The sequence below is a fragment of the Mauremys mutica genome, chromosome 11, assembly GCF_020497125.1.
Source record: "Mauremys mutica isolate MM-2020 ecotype Southern chromosome 11, ASM2049712v1, whole genome shotgun sequence".
In the NCBI taxonomy this organism is placed as follows: Eukaryota; Metazoa; Chordata; order Testudines; family Geoemydidae; genus Mauremys; species Mauremys mutica.
The window spans coordinates 37,006,069-37,023,158 of NC_059082.1; the positions used below are offsets into that span (position 1 = coordinate 37,006,069).

At 52.1% G+C, this 17,090-nt stretch overlaps 1 protein-coding gene across 2 annotated transcripts in view; it reads right to left on the reverse strand.

Annotated features, from left to right (window-relative positions):
• LINGO1 (leucine rich repeat and Ig domain containing 1) overlaps positions 1-17,090 on the reverse strand; it is a 481,986-nt gene that overhangs the window by 180,994 nt on the left and 283,902 nt on the right. The window contains exon 4 of one of the 2 annotated variants that reach the window (XM_044980007.1): positions 13,228-13,408. The gene's annotated coding sequence lies outside the window, so the exon portion shown is untranslated. Of the gene's footprint in view, positions 1-13,214; positions 13,409-17,090 lie in introns of both variants that reach the window. The other variant, XM_044980006.1, reaches the window with a different exon arrangement.

A 17,090-nucleotide genomic window follows, 5' to 3' on the forward strand; every position in this document is an offset into this window, starting at 1 on the left:
CCTTTGCGCTCCCCTGGCTAGTACCCTTAAGGGGCACCATCAAGTGGTCTAAATAACTAAACCAACAGAACAAAGACTGATTAGTGATCCCCTCACAGAATTGCAGCTGAAGCACTGCATATGTTTATTCATAGCTGCTCAAAGCCTCAGTTCTTTCCTCAGCCCTTGGTTATCTATCCCAGGGAGCTCAGAAATGCTGATATGTTTAAAGTAACACTTGTTGCACAAGCATAATTCTGCAAGCGCATCCACAATTCTGTCTCCCCTCTTTCTCGTCCTCAGCCCCACAGGCCTCGCCAACCAGATGCGCTGCTTTAAATTCCCTTTATTAATCCTCTCGCTCTCTGCCCCTCCACCTGCCTTGTTGCTTCAGGGGCGGCGCAGTGCGTTTCTGCTATCGGCAAGCCCTGTTAGCAGAGGGCTCGGCAGGGAACAGCTGAGTGGGTAGAAGGTGATTGCTGCTCACTCGGATGAATGTGCATGTGGATATTCATTGGTTTTGGGGGAGAGTTGTTTGTTTTCTTTTCAGAAGAGCCCTGAGCAGGATAAAATAATTATTACCACGGGGGAACAACCCAACAACTTATTTTCCAATCAAATTCCAAATCAGGCAACCAAATAATACAAGTAAAATCCCTCTAACTGTTATTCCACGTTAAAATCCATCACTCCAATTCTCAGCTACTCATGCTCTTGGAGCAGCACAAGGGTGGCTTTAAGAGACCTCTGCTCTCTGTTTTCAGGGGGCCTGCTTAGCTCAGGGTAAGTTAGAGCAGCCATAGGGTGGCTCTGTCTCATGCTCTGCCTTTTGTAACTCCCTACAGACCCTCCACAGTGAAGCGTGCTCTGGCTATCCTTACTTGTGGGTCACCATCTCCTCCCTCCCTACTCTTGGCCCCGGCCCCATCCTCTTCTCTCTTCCCACTTTGGGCTGACACAGAGCCACTAAGCCACTTCTATACCAGCTGGGGAAGGCCCCTGCATAGGGGCTAGTCTTAACAGCTATTCTCATGCTCCCTCCTTATCTCAAAACCATCTCCTGCCCCTTCAAGGCCCATTCATATTTCCAGAGCAGCATTAATGTAATCGAGTCAGGCCCTGAATTTTTAAATGGGAGCCAGACAGCTCAAGAGAGGGGAACGAGATGGCGTAGACCAGGAAAGAAAAGGATTGTGGCTGGGAAGAGGAGAAAAAGAAAATTGAGGAATATGGAGGAAGTAAGGCTGAGGTGGAGGGAAAAAAAAGGAAAGAGAGAGGAGGGAGGGCTAAGGAGAAGAGAGACCGTAAAACACAGAGAGCAGAGCACCTGCCTGCCCAGCTCCAGCATTGCTTGCAGCTCTACTAATTTGTTTGCAAAGGAGAAAATGAAAGAGGCCGATGGGCTGAGCTGAGCTCCCCCCATTGGGTTCAGGAACAAGTGGCCTCTCAGGTTTAGCAGCATGCACACATGCACTCATGCAGAAAGACACTCAGCCTGGCAGGGCCTGCCCTGTGCCAAGACATGCGAGAAGAGCGTTTGTTGCTTGCAGGCCTTAAGTCTCATCAGACGAGCCCTTTGGAAAACAATTTTCCACAGCTTTTCAATGCCTCAAACCCCTGGACCGCCGAGCACCTTCATGCCTCACCTTGCCGCAGCCTCCTTGCTAACCCTTCCTTGCAGTGCCTGTCTGTGGGGCAGAGGCCCACAGCCTTAGCCCAGCCATTTCAGAGGGGTGGCAAGCAATGATGTGCGTACCAGAGGGGAGGTAGCAGCCGGGGTTACAGACCTTGGCAGGGTTTGTTCCAAACTGAATCCGGTCCACATGAATGGGCTTGGCTGACAGAGGCACCTGACACCCACCTGTGACTCAGAGGGAGCATCTCTAGGGAGGGGCGGGGAACTCGGCTTCCAGATCCTTTTGGTCCTTGGCCTCTCTGTTCATCCTGCCCACCAAGGCGCCAACTAATGCCAGTGAGTTGTGCTGCGGACACCTGTCCATTAGGACTGGGCAGAGCCCCCGGGCTTTTCTCACGCAGCTACCAGAGAGGAATGAATTGCTTCTGCTCGCTACCTACCCAGCCCCAGCTGGGTTCAGGCTGAGACCCAGAGGTAAAAGTCTCCCTACCCAATAGCAAATCCTGAGCCACTTTGGCGCCTTCCCATCCGGCTTCCCAACACGCGTCCCCCTCCCTTTGTCTGTGATCTGAACTACCCCTGTGTGCTTTACAGGCCAGTATCAGTCGGGAGCCCTCCCACAGCCCTGCCGATGCCCCTTGTTTAAGGACAACAGCCCCCTGCTGCCCCAGTCCCCTGCCTGCAATGCTGAACTGTGCAGGGGCTTGAGTCCCACAAACATCCAACAGAGAAATGTTGGGCGACTGACTGACCTCACAGTGGGAGCTGGGCCAGGCTGAATTCAGCAATGCCCACAGTTACGACTCCACTGGCCTAACATTCACTAAGGTGCTCTGGAGACCACAGCAACTAGGCCCCACTCTCCTGGCACAGTCCAAAGGTCAGTCACCCCTCCTTGTGCTAACCTGGGGCGACGCACCCAGAGGGATGGAAGGTGGGGCTGTCCCTGCCGGCCTGTCCTCAGGTTTCCTCCATGGGATGGCAGCTCTAAACTGTGGCTGAGGCTCCCTTGGAGCCCCATGGCAGAGGCGGATGTGCTGAATCAGTGAATCTGGCCATGCCACTTCCTCGTGAGCACCATCTGCTTCCTGGGCTTTACTTCTCCTGTAGAAGGAGGAGGCTGCAGCTGTTTTCGGGCACTTTCAGCCTCTCACGTAGTCTCTCTTCATCAGCAGCCTGCCAGGGTCTACGTAGGCAAAAGCTGGCATAGCTTTGTAGTCTCCACTGCCCTGGGTACTCACACAGCAGAGTGTCCAACACCGCTCTGCACCAGGAAAGCCCTTCAGTTCCCCAGAGACCTCACAGCCAACCCAGCCCCACAGAAAACCACACAGCCATTCTCCTCCATCAAAAGCCATCCCCTCTCTCTCCAGCCGCCAGGATCTGTTGTCCTATATGGTCCCGCCAGGGATCACATAGTAAACTAGCTTCTGGCTGCCCCATGTCCTTCTAGAGACCACAAACTGCCACTACCAGCTCCAGTACCCTACAAATACATCCAGCCTTCCAGAGACCACCACAATCATATCCACTATTACCAGGGTAATCCCCACCCCAGAGACCACCACAACCAATGTCTGCCCTCTGGGATGACTTCCACATGTCTAGATGCCCTCTGCTAGCCAAGATGCCCTCCATTGTCCCAGCGACCATTCCTACCAGGCTGCAGCCCCAACATTTACTATCTTGCACCACTTCAGAGTCCCACACAGCTCCAAGCACCAGGCCTCAGTCCCAGCTACAGTCCACCACGATCTCTTTAAGCAGATCCCACGGCCTGAGAAAGCTCTCCTCCCCTCCAGTGCTCCCTGAAGCTGGAGTCCCCTGAACCAGCCCAGTCACGAGCTGTTCCTTGCACTCCTCTAACTGCCTCTGTCTGTCACTGAGTCATCTCCCGCCGAGAGTCATGCAGCACTGTATAACACTGACCTTGGATCAGCCATGCACTCGGACACACACTCACCCTGGTCTATCCCAGCCTTTGGAGAGGAGTCCAGATAGGTGCAGGACTGCGAGGAGCCAAACAGATTTCTTTGAAGGGAGGAGAAAAGAACAAATTCCCCCTCTCCCATCAGCATCTCTCAAAGAGAAGAATCAATTCAGCCCACTGTAATTGCGCCATTGTTCCATTTTTAATTAATGAAAGAAAAAACTAATCATTGAATTAAACTTCTCATTACTCCAGCTGAATACCCGCTAAGTAAATTTAATTACTGTACGGATTGGGTCTCTCCTGGCCTGTTTCATTAGCTGCTGATAAAGATGGGGAAAGAGAATGGGAGAAAGAAACCCAGAGGTAAATGACTCAGCAGAAGTCAGGAGGCTCCCAGTACTGGCTAGGACTCAGCAAACTGGTTTGGGAAAGAACCTCTTGCTGGTGTCAGAAAAGCCTGGGATGGTTCCTCGAAGGATAAATATTCCCCCTTTCCCCAATCTGCCTCTTTCCCAGAGGAGAGTTCAACCATCTCCTGGCTTCGCACCATCCTTAACCAAAGTGGGAGATCCACTGGGGTTAGAATCCCAGCTGCCCTCTGCTCCTGTTTAATGTCGCTGAAGTATCGGGAAGTTATCTGAAGGAAGGGGGCTGGCTCGCAGATCATTCAGGATTCGTCTGGTGGGCTGGTGCCTTGGGATCTAACCCCTGTCTTTCTGCAGCCATATATGCTCTGCAGTGATCTCACTTTTTGGACACATGCATGCAGTCCCTGCACCTCTGCAGCACCCTCAGGATCGGGGTGAGGTGAGGTCCCTTGTTGAGCATCATTTCTCCAACCTGGTCAGCAGGGGCCACACTTGCAGCTGTAAAATTAACTGCTCTCCAACCCCAGCTCCCCCTCCTCTATCCATCTCTCATGGGATTATAAGGGTCTAGATCAGAGTTCTCAAGCTTCATTGACAACAAAAATTACTACATGACCTCCAGGAGCAGGGACCTCAAGTTCAGGTTGGGTGGGGGGAGCAAAGTGGAAGCTCAAGGGCTTCAGACCCAGGCAGGGTGCTTGTAACCTGAGCCCTGGCTCAAGCCCGCAGGCTTCAGCTTTGGCCCCGGCAAATCTAACACCACCCCTGGTGACCCCATTAAAACAGGGGTCCTGACCCACAGTTTGAGAACCGCTGGTCTGGATGGACTGAGATGCAGCCAATTCCACCAACTCAGTGGACAAGGAGCTAATTCGGGTTCCGGCTCACATTTCCCTGTGTGGTCCTCCTGCCGGGCAATAGATAGGGGCAGCTTCTTACCTTCTGTCTACATGTGCCCCTTGCTTTGGTCAGCCTTTGCTCCCCTTTAAAGAGAAACAGTACGTTCACCTCAAACCCAGGCTCAAGGCTGGGACACTTGATCTCTCCAGACTTGACCAGCTCTGAAAGTGGAGCTGAGGTTTAACAGGTCATCATGCACAGGGGCTGGGAGTCAGCACGTTTCGCCTCGAGAAAGAGTTTGTGGTAATAAAAGGGAACGATGTATATTCAAGCAGATGTAAAATGCTTATGTTGTCCTATCACGTTGTTGGAATAACAAGACAACTGGTCAGCTTCAACACATCACAAGCCTGTTCTGGGGTGGGAGTGTTGTCAGGTTTTAAATACTGTGCATTTGGGGTGAGTGGCACAGATAGGAGTGAGTTATGGGTGGCTCCTCCTAAACAAGTGGCAATGAAATTTTGACAGCACATTCCAGCACATATTTTGTTTATGCCACATTTCCAATCCTTTTTTCCTGTCACGTTCCCTCTGATTCCCGCCCCCCCCCCCGCCACCCCTTTTGAAATACATTAGTTAATGTGGAAACAGTATTGTCACCAAAAGCAAAGGAGTTTAGTGACATCTGCCAAGCACAATTTCATGTCAATGTATAAGATGCTTTGGGAAGCACAGGAGTTTGCGTGTCAGTTTCCATGACCACTTAGATGGCAAAAATGTTGACATGGTTACATTTCAGATTGCAGGAGGCTGGGATTGGGTGGGGGAGGAGGTTAGTGGATAAATAATTCGTGTTCTTTCTTCTCTTATTAAGCCATCCTAGATAGTCAACCAAACAGACAGAGTGGTCAAAGATTCCAGTAGCTAAAAGGGACGTTACTTAATGGACAACCCCGGATCATGGCACTGTCACTGCTGCGGGAGGAGGAGAGAGTGATGTATTTGCATGCCCTCAACGAGGTATCTTTTGGTATTAGGATACCAGTTCATTCTCAGTCCATGTGAGGCTGCTTGGACAGAGAATGAGAGGGTTTTCTAATGACAGTCTAAAAGCAAACAACATTTTGGGGTGAAGGAATTTCTCATTCCCATGACCTTACTATATCCTCTGACTCACGCACAACCTTAGATGTGTTTGTGTCTTAGGTTATGAATTGTTTGGCCTCCCTTCCATGCATCAGCAAAGCAGACCCCACATCTATTTCCCTTCCCTATTTCCCAAGGCATCCTTGTCTCTCTTTGCCCCTGATCTCCACAGCTCTCTGTGGATGGGCTGTGGAACTTGTCTTCTGGCTGGCTGGTCTCCTCAGATGGCCTATGCTGCTGAGGATGGGGCCCTGGTGCACAGAACCTTCGGGCCAGGCACAGGTGCTTCATGCAGTGGAACTCCCTCAGCATCACTGTGCCCTCTTGACACAGGGCACAATGAGTGGCTGCCCATCCAGCCTGTGCCTTGCCCATTCCTCCTTTGGTGGGGGTGTTGGGTCTCGTACCAATGCTGGTGGCAGGGCGGGCAATGTTGGCTCTAATCCTCCCTCAGCAGACCGCGAACCCAAACTCGGAGGATCATGGGAGTTAAACAGGCCAAGCCGTTTTGCCATGGCTTCTTAGAGGACAAGTCCACTGCCTGCAGTGATCTTACTGGCCCTAATCCCATAAACGCCTTGTAGCAGAGTCACTGCAATAAGACAGTAAGCTGAGCCTGAGCCAGCAGTCTCTCTTGCAGCTTTATTCCAGCTCTTTATCCAGTGACTGCTGGCCTGCCGTCAGAGCAGAGCAAGATCCTGAGGAGGAGATTAGCCTCCCCTACTGACTCTTCGGACAGAGAAGGGAGGGTCACAGCAGCAGGGGACCGTAAAGGTCGGGCTGAAGGCCAGGCTCCGGTTAACACGATTTAGAAGCATTAGGCCTGCCAAAAACGTGGAGATAATGGACTTGGTGGGATAATCTGCCTTTCACGAAGGCTCGATGGCAAAGAGTTAAGCAGGCACGTGGGCACCCCGTTATCTGCACTCCTTAGGGAGCAAACAAGGCTAGCCAATTCCTTCCAAGGCCAAAGCCCCAGCATAAGCAGGTGCAATTTTGACTGGGACAGGACCGGCAGTCACCAAAGTCAGAGCTGAATGTGATCCCTGGCAACAGCGAATTTCCAGCAGCAAGTGCTTGTGGGAAGCCTCAAGAGCTAGAGTCTAGGTGAGGGCAGGGTGCATTGGGGAGGAGTTGGCTGCATCTGGCAGTGCATTCAGAGGCCGTGGCCTGGCGAGGTGCTGACACCCCAGCATCACTGCATTGTCCTGAGAGAATGCTGGGGAACAGACTCATGTTCACACAATGTTTTGTTTTTTCCTTCCCGCAGCACAAATGTATCCTCTGGGCTGGGGGAAAATCTTCTCTATAGCTCAAGGCAACCCCCATGACATGCACAAGGCAAAGGCCAGATTAAATACCGCTTGACTTGAACACACCACCTGGTACAACCAACCTTCAGGTGCGGTCAGACCACCTGATACATGCCTACATGATATGTCTGATCCTTACAGCATACCCCTACAGGGTGCTGCTAGCCCCCCACCCCTCACCCCAATCTCCCCAGTCTCTGGGAACTCTGCCCTGCCACACAAAGGCATGTGGTAACACCCTGTCAGTTCCTTTGCTATCTCCAGTCCCTGGAGCTCCTCCCCATCACAGAAAACTACCATCAAAGACCTAGATTTAAGCTTTTTTGCCTTGTCTAAATTTAGCTTCCAGGAGCTCTCGCCTGCAATCCCCTATGTCACGGGTACAGCACGTACTGCAACCACAGGCTCTTTCTGAGATCTCTCTAAAAAACAATCCATAGTATATGGCTCATAAGATCTGACACCTTCACACCCACTAGGCAAATAACCTCACAGTTTTCACTGTCATCACATTCCCAGCCATCTAGACTGTATTTCTAATGACAAAACTCCCTCCTATCACTACAACCTGTTCGCTGAGCATGCCTGGCTCTCCTGCTCCCAGAAGGGATGCCTTTTAAGGACTCTGTCCTTCTTTCGAATCCTGCTTGGTCTCCTTCCATCATAACTCTGCCTCCCTTTACTGAAGGACATAAGAATATGAGAACGGCCATACTGGGTCAGACCAATGGTCCATCTAGTCAATATCCTGTCTTCTGACAGTGACCAGTGCCACATGCTTCAGAAGGAATGAACAGAACAGGGCAATTATCGAGAGATCCATTCCCTGTCGTCCAGTCCCAGCTTCTGGCAGTCAGTGGTTTAGGGACACCCAGCGCCTGAGATTGCATTCCTTAACACATTGTCTAAAAGCCACTGATGGACCTATCCTCCATGAATTTATCTAATTCTTTTGTGAACCCATTTATATTTTTGGTCTTCACAACATCCCCTGGCAATGAGTTCCACAGGTTGACTGTGCGTTGTCTGAAGAAGTACTTTGTAATCCGTGTCGGTTGGCCCACCGAGCCACTAGGGGGCGGTGGGGAGCTACTGCCTCATTGGCTGTCCTGGGTCAAGCCTCTGTCACTGGGGAATTAGCGGAGGGAGGGGCGCCGGCAAGGGTCTGTAGCGTACCCTCAGGCAGGGGAGCGTCAACAAGAGTCTGTAGCGCGCCCCCCAGGCAGGGGAGCGCCAACAAGAGTCTGTAGCGTGCCCCCCAGGCAGGGGAGCGTCAACAAGAGTCTGTAGGGCCCTCAGGCAGGGGAGCGTCAACAAGAGTCTGTAGCGCGCCCTCAGGCAGGGGAGCGTCAACAAGAGTCTGTAGCGCGCCCCCCAGGCAGGGGAGCGCCAACAAGAGTCTGTAGCGTGCCCCCCAGGCAGGGGAGCGTCAACAAGAGTCTGTAGCGTGCCCCCCAGGCAGGGGAGCGCCAACAAGAGTCTGTAGCGTGCCCCCCAGGCAGGGGAGCGTCAACAAGAGTCTGTAGCGCGCCCTCAGGCAGGGGAGCGTTGGCAAGGGTCTGTAGTGTGCCCCCCAGGCAGGGGAGCATCAACAAGAGTCTGTAGCGCGCCCCCCAGGCAGGGGAGCGTCAACAAGAGTCTGTAGGGCCCTCAGGCAGGGGAGCGTCAACAAGAGTCTGTAGCGCACCCCCCAGGCAGGGGAACACCGGCAAGAGTCTGTAGCGCCCCCAGGCAGGGGAGTGTCGGCAAGGGTCTGTAGCGCGCCCTCAGGCAGGGGAGCGTCGGCAAGGGTCTGTAGCGTGCTATCGGGATTTTGCTACCCGAGGGGGGTTGGCCAGGTAGGGGACCGCAGGCCCACCCAACTCCACTGTGTTCCAGCCCAGGGCCCTGACAGTGGTGGGGCGAGGGTCCCGCCACTGGGTCAGTGGGGGTCCTTCCGCAACACGCTGACCAAATAGACTCACCGCACTGTGCAGTTCTGTCCCTGGGCTTCTTCCTACCCGGTCCCTTGAGCGAGTCCCTCTGGTCCTTCCAGCTCGTCCGGGTATTCCACTGCTGGCAGCTCCAGCTCCCCCTCCGCCTCAGGTTCCTCCAGCTCCTCTGGGTACTCGGCGGCGGGCAGCTCCAGCTCCCCCTCTGCCTCAGGATCCTCCAGTCCCTCCGGGTACTCGGCGGTGGGCAGCTCCAGCTCCCCCTCTGCCTCAGTCTCCTCCAGTTCCTCCAGGTACTTGGCGGTGGGCAGCTCCAGCTCCCCCTCCGCCTCAGGTTCCTCCAGCTCCTCCTGGTACTCGGCGGTGGGCAGCTCCAGCTCCCCCTCTGCCTCAGGCTCCTCCAGTTCCTCCAGGTACTTGGCGGTGGGCAGCTCCAGCTCCCCCTCTGCCTCAGGCTCCTCCAGTCCCTCCAGGTACTTGGCGGTGGGCAGCTCCAGCTCCCCCTCTGCCTCAGGTTCCTCCAGCTCCTCCGGGTACTCGGCGGCGGGCAGCTCCAGCTCCCCCTCTGCCTCAGGCTCCTCCAGTCCCTCCGGGTACTCGGCTGCAGGCAGCTCCAGCTCCCCCTCCGCCTCAGGTTCCTCCAGCTCCTACGGGTACTCGGCGGCGGGCAGCTCCAGCTCCCCCTCTGCCTCAGGATCCTCCAGTCCCTCCGGGTACTCGGCGGTGGGTAGCTCCAGCTCCCCCTCTGCCTCAGGCTCCTCCAGTCCCTCCGGGTACTTGGCGGTGGGCAGCTCCAGCTCCCCCTCTGACTCAGGTTCCTCCAGCTCCTCCGGGTACTCGGCTGCAGGCAGCACCAGCTCCCCCTCTGACTCAGGATCCTCCAGTCCCTCTGGGTACTCGGCTGCAGGCAGCACCAGCTCCCCCTCTGACTCAGGATCCTCCAGTCCCTCCGGGTACTCGGCTGCAGGCAGCACCAGCTCCCACTCTGACTCAGGCTCCTCCAGTCCCTCTGGGTACTCGGCGGTGGGCAGCTCCAGCTCCCCCTCTGTCTCAGGCTCCTCCAGTTCCTCCGGGTACTTGGCAGCGGGCAGCCCTGGCAGCCCCAGTACTTCCTCCAGGTCAGGTTTCTCCTGGTCCAGGGCCTCCCCTGGCGCGGCAGCAGGGTCCGAAGGGAGCAGCCCGCGGTCTGCGTCTGCCTCCCTCCCTGGTGCTGCCCTGACTGGGCTAAGGGCCCTGCCCTTTGTACTTCCTGTTCCACCCCTCCCCTTCCGGGGGTGGAGTAAGCTTGGCCTGGCCACGCCCCCTCAGGCTGAGAGAACAGCTCTTTACCCTCAGGTTCAGAGGGAAGCCACCCTGGCTCCCTACAATTTCCTTAAGTTTGTTTTATACCTGCTGCCTTTTAATGTCATTGGGTGACCTCTGGTTCTTGTGTTATGTGATGGAGGTAAATAACACTTCCTTATTTACTTTCTCCACACCATTCATAATTTTATAGATCTTTATCAACTCCCTCCAACCCTCTTGTTCTCTCTTTTCTAAAATTAAAAGTCCCAGTCTTTTTAATCTCTCCTCATACAGAAGCTGTTCCATACCCCTCATCATTTTTGTTGCCCTTCTCTGTACCTTTTCCAATTCTACTATCTCTTTTTTGAGATGGGGTAACCAGAACTACACATAGTATTCAAGATATGGGCAGATCCTGGATTTATATAGTGGCATTATGATATTTTCTGTTTTATTATCTATCCCTTCCTTGACGGTCCCTAACATTGTTAGCTTTTTTGACTGCCGCTGCACATTGAGTGGATGTTTTCCAAGAACTATTCACAATGACTCCGAGATCTTTCTTGAGTGGTAACAGCTGATTTAGACTCCATCATTTTGTATGTATAGCTGGGATTATGTTTTCCAATGGCCATTACTTTGGACTTATTGACATTGAATTTCATCTGCCATTTTGTCACACAGTCACTCAGTTTAGTGAGATCCCTTTGCCACTCTTCACCGTCAGCTTTGGACTTAATTATCTTGAGTAATTTTGTATCTGCAAATTTTGTCACCTCACTGTTCACCTCCTTTTCCAGATTATTTATGAACATGTTGAACAGCACAGGCCCCATACAGATCCTTGGGGGACCCTGCTATTTACCTTTCTCCATTGTGAATAAAGGATTGAGGAAATGAGCTGAGAGGTGGGTCCCACCTCTGCTACATCCCTGTATGCTATAGCTATTCAATCTCTCTTTGGCCTTGATCCACCAGTTCAGTAACCATTCCTTAGGCTCTCAAGGCATCTAGCTAGCTAGACCTGCTTGTACTGCAGACACAGTGCATGTCTTATTTGGCAGGGAGCATGCTGGGAAATAAAACTGGGTAACCCCTTTGCCATCCTGACTAAATTGCTTGCTGGCCAGCTACCTCCACTGGCCCCTAAGTATGTGTTCGCTTAGGTCCCCTGCACCTCCCCATACTGACACCATTTAATGTGTGTCCTTGCATGTTCGAACCCCCAGCTATGCTAGCCACTCCACTCTGTTTGCCCCCTCCGCACTTCCTCAGATCCCTAGCTCCCTCTGGTCCCATCTCCATTTTGATATAGACTCACATAATTGGCCAGGACCCTCAGCTGTTGTTAGTGGCCTCACCCCATTAAGTCAATGTTACAACACCTAGTTACTGTGAGGATCTGGCCCTCTGCTCCTGTTCCACTCCATTGCTGGCCTCGGCTCGAGAAGGAGGTGGCCCTAGCGTACCCTGCTGGCTGGCTGGGGTTTGTGCCAGACAGAAGAACGATGAAATGTGGGGCAGGGGGAATGGCCTCCTGGCCCAGCATGTCTGTGCCTTGGGGAGTGACCATCTTCAAGCCTCTATGGCAGTAGGAACAAATCCAGGTGCTTTTGGACCTCATCCATGCTCTTTGTGCCTCCTCCTTCCATGGCCACTCCCATCCCTCCCCATCTTTAGTACCCCTGGTGCCAAACAGCTCTGCCCACTTCTAGCTTCCTCATTTTAAATGAGGACTCCAGACTCTTGAACCCTGCCCACAGTTGGGGAAATTCCAGCTCCACTCTGCTCAAGGATGGGAAACTCTCTGAAGCTGGAACCAGTAGCTTCTCCTGTTCCCCTAGGCCAGGTCCGAATCCCCTTGCCCAGCAAGAGCAGTCCCATCAATTTCAATGAGATTACTCCTGGAGTTAAGATGCTACTCAGTGGGTCAGCTCCTCATGTAGATCATTGTCGCTCCAGTGAAGTCAATGGAGCTACACCAATTTACACCAGGTGAGGATCCGTCCAAGAGTGAGTCAGGGTATCACAATCTGGCCCTCAGTTTGGCTGGTCCAGATAGTTCCAGTTCATTGACAGACCAGCGTGGCACAACAGCATCTCTGGCCCTCTGAAGGACAGCCTCTCCCCCCCAGAGCAGCCAATTGCCCAGTCAGGGCACTGATCTGGGATGTGGGAGACCCTGGTTCAAGTCCCTGCTCTGAATATTTGACTCTATTGGGCCCAGATAAACTTGCCCTCCTCTTCTCCCCGCCAGCCACCAGCCCTCTCTTCAGTAGCTGGCTGGGTGTGCTGGACAGACTGCCTAACTCAGAGCCACATGACACCCAGCCTCTCTCTCCAGAAGCTCTCATTCACCAGTCACACTGTGACATAGCCTGAGGTGCTCACCATGGATTCAGCTAAGCCTCACCCAGGCCATCTCCTTCACTCACAGCTGGCTTGGGGTTCCCTTTGTCCACTGAGATGGGACTTCAAGGATCCTGCCTTAATCCTCCCCAGTCCATCTCCCTCTCCCCAGCCCATTCCTGGGCGTATCCCTGAGGTACTTGGGACACCACAGCCCTGGCTCAATGTCAGGGGATAGAACTAGACTCCTGTGATCAGCTCTGGACTCAGCAGTCCTGCCTGTGGGAGTCATTATGGGGTCTAGCTCTTAGAAGAGCTTTCATTTCTAGTGGGGGAAAGTACAGGGCTGCCTAGAGGTCTGGCTATTCTTTCCCACTGCAGCACATGAAACTCTACATGAAAAGGAGGCGAAAATGAGAAAAACTGGGGACCTACCGTCTCGACTGACCTTCACGGCCTTGCCATGCAACCTCAGGCAGTCTCCCCAGCGGAGGAAGAAGATGATGGCTCTGGCCCAGAAGTTTCACGCTGGAATGATGGAACTGCCCCGGCCGAGCTAAGGTGTCATGAAATCCTATTCACGGTGCTGCAGTGTCTGTGGCGACTCATCCAATTCTGGACATGGCCCCCTGCAAAACAGGACAGTGCCAAAAGAGTGAACAGGCGCTGAAGGGAGAACTAAAGTCATGCAAAAGAGGAGGAAGAGAATTAAAAAGAGGAAAATGGTTCTGCTGGAAAGTCAATCTAGTTACACTCCTTGGTTCAAAGGCCCAGATTCTGACTAGAATTAGAGAAATCTGGGGTTTAAATCTGTTCAAACACATGGGGAAAACTTTAGTTAGAAAACTGGAGAAAACAGTGCTGAAAAGGGCCCTAAAATCCACCTGCAATCCATTTCCCTTGCGGAGCTGTAGAGAGCTTGTTTTTCCAGTGCATTTCTGCTAATCTGCTTGACCTCTAGCAGTTCCCCACTGACACTAGGATAAAGCTGGGAGTCCCCTAATGGCTTGGCTCTGGTATGAAATCCACACCTATGGAGCTGCAGGAGTGAGTCTAAAAGGCAGGACTTAATAAACACCTCTCTCTTGGCTGTGCTTGCAACATCACACTCAGCAGGGTGCTAAAACAGGAGCTGTGGCTGCTGGGGTCATGTGAGGCCCCGCAGCTCCTGCCAGGAACACCTTCATTTCAATAATTAAAAACAATTGTGTGCTGCTTCATTGACTCTTGCCATCCAAGTGTTCACCTTAAATACATGCCCTGTGGCCATGGGGAACCATTGCCACTGGCTATTTCAAATCTAGCCTGGTCCAGTCTGCAACTGATCTTTTTATGGTGGGGAGTATGGAGCCTAGCCCTGTTTGTGTCTCACCCAGGGACCAGGCCCCATCCCTAAATGCAGGGGAATGCTCTCTCCTAACATCCCAAGCAGGTGACCCCAAAGGGGATGAGGACATGCCTCATCTCTGTGCAAAGATGGGAGTGCACAGCACCACCCAGAGGGATCATGCAGCTTGCACATCCACCCTAAGCTCTGTGGGAGGAAATGGTACAATCCCTTTTAGAGTTCCAAGTGGGGCAAGGCGGCTCTACTACACATCTCCACCACCCAGAACTTCATCTTAATGGTACAGTCAAGCCCAGGGTTTACAACAGGGTCAACAGAATCCCATGGGCCATTGTACCAAAGACCACTGCGAAATCTAGCTGAATAAGCAATCATGACTGGACTATGCCATCCTCTGTGAAAGCCCTGCAACCAAGGACTGTGGGAGGGTCTCCCTGGATGGCTCTAGTGCTTGGAAATATGGGTCCAATGGCTGCAATCCAAAGCAGACAGGGTCAAGGTCTTTACAAGTTCTTTACTTTCCCAGCAAAAGGCTCCCTGGCTCTGGCTCTGGCTCTTGCCCTCCCCTGCTTAGAGGATATTTAAGCACATGTTTATATGCAGCACAAGTAGAATCGGCTTCCCACGTGTGAATGATGTGAACAGAGAGATCTATTAGGCTGGGGGAGAGCCTCCCATGGGAAGAAGCAGAAGCCCCACTGCTTGCATCTTTTATAATTCCATTGGACAAAGCTTGACAGGTTACAGTAGGGAATAGTCTTGAAGAGGATGGACAAGATGATCCGATATCAGGAGGCTGTTTCCATCTGCAGTGTTTCTAGCGTGTATTTAAATGAAGTATCAGAAAGAAGGGCAGTGGGGGGAAGCTCCCATTGGAAAGCACATTTACATAGTAGAAACGAACCCAGGTGACTCCCGAGCTCCAAGCACCCATAGGAAGCCGCATGGTGCAGTAGCTGCAGAGTTAGAAGACCTGGTTCTGATCCTATCTCTGGGGACTACCAGTTGCTCTCTCACCTTGGGTAAAACATGTCACTGCTGTGCCTAGGTGCAAACTTGGGGTAATGAGACTCACCCACTTCTGTGAGGCACTTCTAGACCTGGACTGAACGTGCCTCTGGGCGCAAAGTACATTCGTGAGCAGGTGACAGTATGTTTGAGAGGGAGATGTAATAAAATAATAATCAGCGCTAATGCGTCTCTTTCCCTCTTCAAAGTGCTAGCCGCATATTAACTGAGTAACCCTCTGACACCCCTGTGAGTGGCTAAGGGTTAGAAGCTCCTCTGCATATGAAGGGAAACTGAAGCAGAGAGGAGGTTACATGATTTGCACAAGGTCACAGAGGGAACCGGTGTTAGAGCCAGGACTAGCATTTGTGAGTACCTGGCGCTCAGCCACCTGCTCAGTCTATTAGATAACTCCTCTCTCCCTGCAGTGACGATTTTACTATCGTCTCACCCTCTTCTCAAGGTGCACTGCTCCATCTGGTCTATAGTCAGGGCATGTTTGCTAATGGCGATGGTGAACATCTACATACCAAGTAGCGCACATATGCTACAAATAGCCAAGGGCTCTTGCCAATAGGTGGCGCTCTTCAGTACTGAACAAACACCCAGCATGGATACAGGATTCGTCACAGAGAACTGTGTGAACCTTTCCTGGAGTAACCCCTAAACCACGCAAAACTCACCTGGTTTCATGTTCCATCAAAAACCTGACCATGAGCCCAGGGAGACAGTGTGGTCTAGTGGATAGGGGCATTGGCATGGGAGTACTCTGGAGATCTGGGTTTCATTCCTGGCTCTGCCACTGCCCTGCTGTGGGACCATGGACAAGTCACTTGGTCTCCACTGCCTGGCACGATGGGTTAGTGGAGCATATGGGCTAAAGGTGTTAACATTAGCTAGTTGCTGTCCAACAGTAAATATTGCTAACAAGGTTCAGGGTTTGGTCTACAGAGACCTCAGCCTGCTTAGTGCCATGGCAAACACACCACTAAAAATCCTTTTAACCTTTTATTAAAGACACAGAAAAGAAGGAAAAAACAGTCAAAGCATTTGAAATACAAAGGATTAAGTGAGGCTTTCATTTTACCAGGACCCTTTGTTCTCTTTCCCTTTAGCTGGAGAGAATCTTTAGAGGAAAAAAGCCCTCGTCTGAAGGTCTCTTGGGTGGTACCAAAGATGGTAACGACTGTCCTTTGGGGAAAAGAGACGAAGTTAGTCGAGATGAGCTGCAGCTGTTGTAATTAAAGTCTGATCCCATTTCATCCCAGGTGGTGTGTGGGATTCAACTGGAGCCGGCAAAGGTGGCGATGTTATCTAGGTCCCTCTCTCTGGCCTGGTCAGGTCAAGACTTCTCTCAGGATCAGGAGATCATGGGAATGGCAGCCATGATAGTGAAGCTTGCTCTGGTAGCCAAATATCCCCCCCCCCCCCACACAAGTCCCTTTCTTTACAGACCCACAAAGGGAGTGGTGGTGGAATAGCCCAGCCCCTCATTATTTTGTTCACCAACTAGGCCTAGTTTCCAACACCCCAGTTTTGGTTCACTGATCTGGTTCAACACTTCTCTTGTTTACTTACCATGAACTTAACACAGTCCTTCAGTTATATCAGGAGGCCTTTTTGTTTGGACTAATTCAGTCTTCCTTTCGTACCTTTTCCCACCACCATTTGTTCTTATAGGTTATTGTGACAACTTATAAGTTGTCTTATAAGTTGAACTTACACTTGTTTATTACAGTTGAACTCACAATTAGGGCAAATTTTTAGGCCCATTTATCACAACAGGCCCTGGTGGGCCTTCAGGTGTTACTGCAATACACACAACAATAAGCGTGGGACCTTTTGAGCAAACAGGGGGCAACTTATGGTTCAAAACAATAGAAACTAGCAGCTTTGCATGGTTCCAGCATTAACCTAGGTGAAGCTTGGCAGCTCTGACCGTGTTCTCTGAACCT